The sequence below is a fragment of the Macaca fascicularis genome, chromosome 9 (genome assembly GCF_037993035.2).
Source record: "Macaca fascicularis isolate 582-1 chromosome 9, T2T-MFA8v1.1".
Lineage (NCBI taxonomy): Eukaryota > Metazoa > Chordata > Mammalia > Primates > Cercopithecidae > Macaca > Macaca fascicularis.
Genome location: NC_088383.1, coordinates 126,420,808 through 126,430,457, shown reverse-complemented (window position 1 = coordinate 126,430,457; position 9,650 = coordinate 126,420,808). Strand labels below are relative to the sequence as shown.

Here is a 9,650-nt window from a genome sequence, read left to right as displayed (position 1 = left end):
AAAGGTAATCTTACACCGAAGTTTAGTCCATAAAACAGATTAAACAGGAGCCAGGTAGCTTATTGGGAGGGAGGGAAGGAAAAAGGAAGAGATGCTATAGTCCCAACCATTCCCCTTTATCTCCCCTCTCTGACCCCCTAGTCCAAAGGTCCTCCTTTTGACCACTGTGCCAAGAAAGAAAACACTTGAAAACCTTGTAATAGTCAACAGGCCTGTCATGTGGAGGGCAGAGAAGCTATTTCTAAGTAATTGGGAAATATACTTTTGCTCAAAATCCATTTCCATTCAAACAGCTTCTCCAGCTCTGTTTTAGAAACAAGCATTAAGGATGCTTTTATCAAACAAATACATCCTCTGGGAAGTGTGTAAGATTTGATTTGTGAATACATTTAAGTCTTTGACTTATCTGGTTGCTACATGGACCTTACAATTTATAAGACAGAATAAAATTGTGATTACTAGCAGTTGACTCAGGCTCATAATTATTTACTTGTTCCTGGTGAGTTCTGTGCTGGGCTCCCAAGGGGGGAAAAATATACCCTTTTAGGCTTATTTCTACCTAACTCTCTCCTGGAAGAGCAGGTTACTGTCAGTTTTACTTTCGTGTTTTGTACAAATGGGGATTTGTGTGTTATTAGGACACATTTGCAACTATGATCTAAAATATTAAACGAATATGTCTTTTCTGCATTTTGATGGCTTAACTTGTCTCGGCACCTTTCTGAAGTCTAGACTGTGGGAATGCGAAGCTCTCAGTAGCCTTCAAACACATCCACCAGGTCTCCATCTGTTTGGCCACTGCAGGGTTGTTTCGTTTCTTTGGTCTTTAGAGAGGCAGCAGGCGGCATCTCTAAAAATAGTGTCATAAGTGAGTGTGCCTGTAGGCTGGGGGGCTCAAAGGGCCACTGTGAGTGCATTTATAGATTGTCATGTGTTATAGGGGCCCAGCTGAGAGGGACCACACAAAGCGCAAGACAGGGTCGTCAGAGATGTCAGCCTCTCCTTGGTCCCCCAGGCAGCCAAACCTCTGCCAGGAGCCTGCACTGAGGACAGCAGCAGAGACTAAGCAGTGTCAGGTAAGGCTCTGCAGGGAGATTGCCTGCTTCCGCAGTCACTTCCTGGGTGACCCTGAGCACATTTTACCACCTCCTTGAGCTCGTGTACTCAACTGTAAAATGGAAATAATCGGCCAGGTGCGGTGTTTCACGCCTGTAATCCCAGCACTTTGGGAGGCCAAGGTGGGCGGATCACCTGAGGTCAGGAGTTAGAGACCAGCCTGGCCAACATGGTGAAACCCCATCTCTACTAAAAATACAAAAATTAGCCGGGCATGCTGACGCATGCCTGTAATACCAGCTACTCCAGAGGCTGAGACAGGAGAATGGCTTCAGCCCAGGAGGCAGAAGTTGCAGTGGGCCAAGATCACACCACTGCACTCCAGCCTGAGTGACAGAGCGAGACTCTGTCTCAAAAAAAAAGGAAATAATCATAGGCATTTGTTATGAAGACATTTTATATAACCACAATGGCATCATGATTACTTAAGAAAATGCCTATAACTTCTAGAAATCCTTACTAAGCATGTAGAGATGAAATAACATGAGGCCTAGGATGGGCTTTAAAGTAATTCAGCAAATACAAAGACAGGAATTATTCCATTTACATTCAGGTCAAGAAGAGGCACAACTAATCTATAATGATTTTAAAAAAAAGATCATTGATTGCCTTTGGAAAAGGGCATCAGGGAACTTTCTGGAGTACTGGAAATGTTCTACAACTTGATTTGACTGCTAATAACACAGACATAAACATTTGTTAAAATTCATTAACCAGCCGGGCGTGGTGGCTCACACCTGTAATCCCAGCAGTTTGGGAGGCCTAGACGGGCGGATCATGAGGTCAGGAGATGGAGACCATCCTGGCTGACATGGTGAAACTCCGTCTCTACTAAAAATACAAAAATTAGCCAGGCGCAGTGGCAGGCGCCTATAGTCCCAGCTACACAGGAGGCTGAGGCAGGAAAATGGCGTGAACCCGGGAGGCGAAGCTTGCAGTGAGTGGAGGTCACACCACTGCACTCCAGCCTGGGCAACAGAGAGAGACTCCGTCTCAAAAAAAAAAAGAAAAGAAAAAATTAATTAACCTGCAAATGGTTCAGAAAAATAATAATAGCATGTTGGCAAAGAATCTTTGCTTAGCCAAACTTTATTCAGGCTTCTGAATCTCCTCCTAGGCCCATCTGTGTGCTTCCTACAAGGTCCAGTTTTAGCAAAGAACCCCATTAAGTCAGTTTAGCAGGAAACCCCTATCCTTGACATGTGACCAACCTCCAGCATTCCCCAGGTGATGTCTGATCAAGTTGGCCTATCTTTAGCAAGAATAGTGTTAGGTTCGTTTAGCTAGAATCTCCCTTACCCTTGCTGTTTCCTCTTAGTAATTTTCCATCCATTGACCCCACAGTGTTTCTTGGCTGTAAATTCCCACCTGCCCATGTTGTATTCAGAATTAAGTTCAATCTCTCTCCCTCACTGCAAGACCCTGTTACAGTGGCCCTTTTTTTTTTTTTTTTTTTTTTAGACAAGGTCTCACTCTGATGCCCACGCTAGAGTGAAGTGGCACGATCGTAGCTTACTGCAGCCTCCATCACCCAGGCTCAAATAATCCTCCCACTTCAGCCTCCATGCCTGGCTAATTTTTCTTTTTCAGTAGAGACAAGGTCTCACTATGTTGCCTCAGCTGGTTTTGAACTCCTGTGCTCAAGTGATCCTCCCACCTTAGCCTCCCAAACTATTGGGATAACAAGTGTGAGCCACGCACCTGGCATAATTGTTTCTTTAACAGTAAGTGTATTCAGAAAAATATTAACAATTGGATATGTGGATAAAGTTTGATAAGTAATGAAAAAAACAAGTATGATAAAATGTTAACACTCAGGGAGTTCCAGTCAAGGGTATATGGAAATTCTTTGTATTATTTTACAACTTTCTGTAAGTATGAATTATTTCAAAATAATAAAAGTTTAAAAACTCATCAAACTATACGCTTTAAACTGGTTGATGAATTTTACTGTGTACAAATTATACGTCAAAGAAAAAGTTAAAAACCAGACTAGAAAGCAAATTTAGCAAAATCTTGATAAATGCTGAGTCTGAGTGAGAGATGTATGGAGGTTCATTTTACCATCTTTTCTACTTTTGCGTGTGCTTGGCTATTTTCTTTTTCCTTTTTTTTTTTTTTTTTTTTTTTTTTTGAGATGGAGTTTTGCTCTTGTTGCCCAGGCTGGAGTGCAATGGCACGATCTCAGCTCACTGCAACCTCTGCCTCCCGGGTTCAAGCGATTCTCCTGCCTCAGCCTCCCGAGTAGCTGAGATTACAGGCATGTGCCATCATGTGTGGGTAATTTTGTATTTTTAGTAGAAACAGGGTTTTTTCATGTTGGTCAAGCTAGTCTCGAACCCCTGACCTCAGATAATCCACCCGCCTCGGCCTCACAAAGTGCTGGGATTACAGGTGTGAGCCACCGCACCCGGCCTATGCTCGGCTATTTTCTAATGCAAAAGAAATTTTAAAAAATTAAAACAATTGAAAATATCGGCTAAGCTCCTGGCCCAGTGCCCAGTGCAGTGTGGCATCCCCCTCTGCAAATGGCTCATGGCTGCTACCCTGCATCTTTCCTCTGGGACAGTCAAGGGATTACACATATGTCACGCTGTTCATGCTGGTATTATCTGTGACCATGCTTGACAAAAAATGCACCCCAAGCTGTTTTTCTCTGACCTCGAGCTAAAAGACTTAAAAAAAGCAGCCAGCCAAAATTGAAGATAAGTGTCCTTTCTGAACTCCCACTTAGGTGAATGACTTTGTGCAGGCATCTCTTTAAACAGCTGCAACCACAGCAAGGCCATGAGGAAAAGTCACAGAGGACAAAAACAGAGATATTTAAATACCTTGGAAGCCAAGAGGAACCACTCTAGATCTAATTTCACTTTTGCAAGATAAACATTTGCTTTGGCTGAGACAGGAAACAAAAGTAAGGGCTGATGACCTTTGAGGTGAATCAAACACATCTCTTAAGAAGGTCTCAATTTTTAGGAGGATGACAGCCACTTGTTCCCAAGGGCTGAACAGGAGCACTAAACCAGAAGGAAGAAGACCTGGGTTCTTTTCCCACCCACATCACTGGTGATCCACACGACCTTGGGTAAGTCACTTCCTCCTCCCTAGGCCTCTTTCCTCCACTGACAAATGAGGGTTTGAACCCAAAGAACCTGTAGGGACGTTCCAGCTTTGTGGTTCTTTAAAACAAACATTGATTGGGAAAGACTCCAGGGCAAGGAAGGAGCAGGAAATGTGCCCCATACAGTCATCCAAGAGTCAAAGCCTGGGAAGTTTCCAGAGCCTAGGCAGGAGATAAATGAGGAAAGATATGTGATGTGGCCAAATCTCCAAATTTTCATGAGAAATGGAAAATCTAGATGCTTATGTCCAACCTCCTGGTTTTCAAATGATACTAATTAATTCAATTTTTTTTTTGAGACGGAGTCTCACTCTGTTGCCAGGCTGGAGTGCGGTGGTGTGATCCCTGCTCACTGCAACCTCTGACTCTCTGTTTCAAGCTATACTCCTGCCTCAACCTCCCAAGTAGCTGGAATTACAGGCACATGCCACCACACCCAGCTAATTTTTGTATTTTTAGTAGAAACAAAGTTTCACCATGTTGGCCAGGATGGTCTTGATCTGCTGACCTCGTGATCTGCTTGCCTTGGCCCTCAAAGTGCGGGGATTACAGGCATGATCAAATTTTTAAAATAAATGCTTGTGAGCCTAATAAAAATTGCCTGAACAGAATTAGGTCCCCAGGCTGCCAGATTATGTTTTTTGTGTGAGGTCATGTCATCTCCTAAATGGGGGTAAATGAGGATCTCTGATCTTTTCAACATTGATCTTTCAACTTCAAAGCTGAAGACAAATTTTAACGACAAATACCTAAACCATGTAACTCTTAGAGAAATGTCTTTTGAAACTTTTTTTTTTACCGTAACTCACAGCAAAGAGTCCATTTTACATTGCCAGTGGTCACACACACATACACACACATGCATGTACACATACAAAATCAGAAGAAAAGATTCACAAAACGTATGCTTACTACATGCAATACACACTGATATTTTCTATTCTATTTTACTTCATGTTAATGCAGGTAGCAACCCATTTAACTGATTTTATGGGTCATATTTGCAAAACATTAGAGTTTATATTTACTTAATTCTCATTTAATTCCCCTTATCACCTTATGAGGTAGGAATTATTATCATCCCCATTTTACAGAACAGAAAAATGAATCTCAAGCTTCGCACTCCAGATCCACCTTTTTTTCTCTTATTATTTTAACCAAGAAAGACATGAATGAGGGGAATTAAAACATGTCAAACGGCCAGATCAGAAAGGAAGAGTCCCAGAGGCAAAGCAATCAAGGAGGACCTTGGGGAGAATTTTAAAAATGAAACAAGAGGATTAAGGCTGTGTGCTGTGAAGCATACAACTTACAAACTCCTCTTTGTCTCCCCTGTGAAATCTGCAGGAAAATCTGCATGGCTCCCCATGCTGATGGGTGAGTGGCTGCTTCAAGGAGGAGCCAGATTTGTTATCCAAGTGGCCCAAGCAGACTCAAAGAGAACACGGGTTACACCAGAGGCTGGGAGGTTGCTACTGTCTAGATCACATTCATGAACTTGAAACCACCTCCAGACTTGTAGGAATGGGGGACTGGTGGTTGCAGGGTGAGGAGACAATGGGTAGGCATCGAATCCAGAGCCATCTGACCGCCAGGCATGGCCTGGGAAAACTTACCACTGGACTCTATTAATGAACAGACAAAAGTTCCATGTCTTCTCCACAGGCAATGATCAGAGAAGAGAAGAGGAGACAGAAGTCCAGCCCCTGATGTCAGTGAAAGACTGACATAGTGAGAGATTTGATTTATTAAGAGTGATGAACCTTGCTCCTAATTGAACCAGTCAGCTGAATCTAATGGTACTCTTTCTAATCAATCTTATTGCAACCATTTGGGACGGGGCAGGAGCCTAGCAACACCTAGCACCGCCTAGCACAACCCAGCCCAGCCCAGCCCAGCCCAGCACAGCCCAGCACAGCACAGCCCAGCACAGCACAAACATTGATTGCGCAAGGACTCCAAGGCAGGAACTTGTAACACATCTGGGCTGTATTCTAGAATGGTTGAGTCTATTCCCCACTCTTAGTCTCTTTTCTGTCTTCTGCCTCCAGGTGCCTAAAGAGAACAAATGGAGATGGGTGTCTGTTTACAAAGCCGAGCAGCAACGATTTCAAGTATCTGCTTTGGGTAACTTTCTGCATTCTCCAAAGTTGATCCTTCCAGTGTGGTATAAACACAGTTGTTGGGCAATGTTTAAAGTCAATGAGTCTTAGATTACCATCGCAAAAGTCAATTAACAAGGCAATTTCTTCCCTTGATTTGTATTTGTATATTATTAATGAACTACAAGACCTCCTAGTGAGGTAAATTAGCCTAGGTAACTGGGGAGCAGAGTACAAACATTTCTTTTTTCTTTAATGGCCCCAAACATTTATCTCATACAGAGAAAACAATATACAAGTCCAGGGAGGGCTCCCTGTTCCTGCAGCCAAGGAAGCACACCAGAGCAGCTCTGATAAATATTGATGTCTGTTTATCAAAATGCCACAGGCCGTCCTGGCTAGCTGCCACCTCCTCCCACCCTCGTGCAGTCCTAACTGGCAGGACTCACTATGTAAGGAGGAGATACAGAAACCTCAACTGCCATTGCTGAAGGACTTTTAGCCTTTGTTTCCTGAATACAAAAAATAAAAATGAAAAATTGTCCTGACCTACAAGGGTTGGTGCCAGCCAAAGGACCAACATCCTCTCTTTAATGAGAGGGCAGAAATATAGACGCTTATGTACAAAGAGAATGGTAATTGAAGAGATCTCTGCCTCACTGAAATAAGCAGCTTAGGGATATGTGAATGCTCCCCAAAAATGCTGCCTTGTTACAAAATCAATGCCATTAAGAAATAAATTGTGCTACATGTAAGTTCCAGAGGATTACCACGGAGACATTGATAACCACCATTCGACATGTCATGATTGAGTTATGTGCAAGGCCATGTGAAGAATACCATTAATTTAATCCCGTTTACCTATTTTTAAGTAACACTGTTCAGCCCCAAAATGCTTGGGGACTGATAGCAGAGTAAAATTTAATAATTCATGTGTTAATCCCTTTAAGAAATATTGATTGAATGCTGATCATGTAGATGCCAGACAGTAGGCATGGAACAGAAACTGAAAAAGAGACAGTCCCTCAAGGAACCCAGCAACTAGTTGGGGAGACAGACAGGTGGGTAAAGCATTATATAGCAGGCTGTAACAGAGAGGTGCACCCCAGCCCCTGTGACACACAGGAAGGAACAGTTCATTAGAAACAGCCAAAAAGGTGTCCTGGGGAGAAGCCAGGTGCCCTCTGCTCATGCCCTCTATTTTACCCCACGTTGATTCCTGCTCCTGGGATGATAAACATATTCCTCCAGGTGGCCTTCCCAGAAGGGCTGGCAGACCTCAGATGGGCAGATTTCAGATAAGCAGATCTTGATGGGCAACCCTCAGCTGGGCTGGCAGATGAGCAGACCTCCATGGGCAGCTTTCAGATGGGCAGACCTCAGTGAACAGCTCTCAGATGAGCAGACCTCAATGGACAGAGTGCAGATGGGAAAATCCCGGGTGGACATCTCCTTATGCCCAAAGAATCCCATCCTCTCCCTTTAGAGACACTGTAAAAGAAAACTAAAGATAGCTCCAAATTAATTTTCTTTCTGATAAAGTGTCCTGTTTTCTGTTTGCTGAGGCTCCTTTGAGAGCTCCTTGATACACTGTAGTTGAGGCTGACACAGAGAGAGCCCTGGGGGGCTTCCACAGGACCAAGGATTTCAGGATCCTCTTAAAATGATCTAGGGAGATCCACATGGGGTCAGAGGCCTGGCAGAGAGTCTCAAGCAGCCTCTTCTACCTGCAGATGGCAAAAAAAAAAAGCTGAGCACAACTGCCCGATGGCTCACTCCTCCATGATCCTGTGGGTCTGCGTGTGTGTGTGTGTGTGTGTGTGTGTGTGTGTGCGCGCGCGCGTATACATTTACATGTTATGGGTTTCTACAGGAATGGCATAATGAATATCTATACTCAAAGTTCCTTTTGTCTGGAAGATGCCCCACCTCCCAGCCTCTACCTCTCAACTTCACCCACTTAAACACCTACTCACCCTTCAGATCTCAAGGAAATAACCTTCCTCAGGGAAGCCTTCCCCGCCCCCTCAGGCTGGTTGCCCGAGTTGCTCATACTCACGCTCATTGTGCCAAAGCACTGTTCCTCCAAGGCCTTTGTTAAAGCTTGAAAATACGCGTTTATTTGCATCATTTTCCTTTATCTCTGCCTGCCTCTCCCTTGGCTATAAGCTCCATGTGGGAAATAGAAGTCCAGCTTTTTCACCTCTGTAATCCGAGCTTTAGCTAAATGCCCAGAACTTAGTTATGTACTCAACAAACTCTCACTGATTTTTGAATGAACATCAAGGAACAAGACTCTCCCCAGAACCTGTTTCTCTTGTTGTCCCCACACTCCTGCCTGGTTTGGCTTTCTGTTTGGTTTCAGGCTTTGCCTTGTTGATCAAAAGCGTTATAGTCAAATATAAAGTCTTTCAACTTCCAAACATGTCATGTGCCACTGGGTCTAAAGGAGGCATGCAAAGGCACTATGACAAAATAATGAACCTTAATTTTTATTAAGGTCTGCATCCAAAATAAGCCAAATGTTATACCAATAGTAGTACATATTTGTTGTTTCAGAGAGAAGATTATAATAGGTAAAAATCAATAATGTTTTTGTTCCAGTAGATTAACTTCATGCTTAGAACAGAAAGAGAATCTAAATGGATGGCTTTTCTGCTTTTTCCTTCTCAGTAACCTGATTTGGTTATACCAAAGGGAAGAGTTGGCAGAGACAGAAAATTAGAAGGCTAAGGACATTTTCTAAAGCAGGAAGGAAGGTTTGAAAAGAAGGTTAGAATCTCCCTGACCTGTCAAGTTGGTGGCTGAAAGGAACTTACCTGGCTGGTAGTCTGCCCTTCAAAATTATCTTTGGCCTTCAAGTAGGAACTTCCAAGGGTATCTGCTGCTGTCAGATACCCTTGGACAAAGACCCCCAGACACAAGATCTCATCCCTTAGCAAGAGTTGGTTGGTCCAAGGTTGAGTGAGTTTCTCTCCCTGGAATTTGGAATCAGGCCACAGAGCCATATGCCTTTCTCTTAGGCACTTGAAATGGGATGTGAAGATAGGTCAGGTTCAAGGTGCCTGGACTGGCCCCATGAGTGAAGAACCAAAGAGAGCCAGCCTGCAGGCAGAGAGAGAGAAATGACAAACGAGGAACGGTCAGTTGTCAAGATGGCCACCCCATTCCCAATTGTCTAGGTTCTGAGCCTTGTCTATTATGAGGCCAGCCTGAACTTCCCGTCCTTGGAATTCATAATATTCCCTCGAGTCCTCCTAGAAAGTGCCCTTCCTCCACATTTTTGGTTGTCAAAGTTAGTTGAAGTGTTT

The 9,650-nt window shown here is 43.6% G+C and overlaps 1 long non-coding RNA gene across 1 annotated transcript; it reads left to right on the top strand.

Moving 5' to 3' along the window:
* Positions 1–877: 877 nt before the first annotated feature.
* Positions 878–6,495, top strand: LOC123566939 (uncharacterized). Its single transcript, XR_006689658.2, has 3 exons — positions 878–1,076; positions 4,093–4,201; positions 6,289–6,495. It is a non-coding gene; the product is annotated as an uncharacterized lncRNA (long non-coding RNA).
* The last annotated feature ends 3,155 nt before the right edge of the window (positions 6,496–9,650 follow it).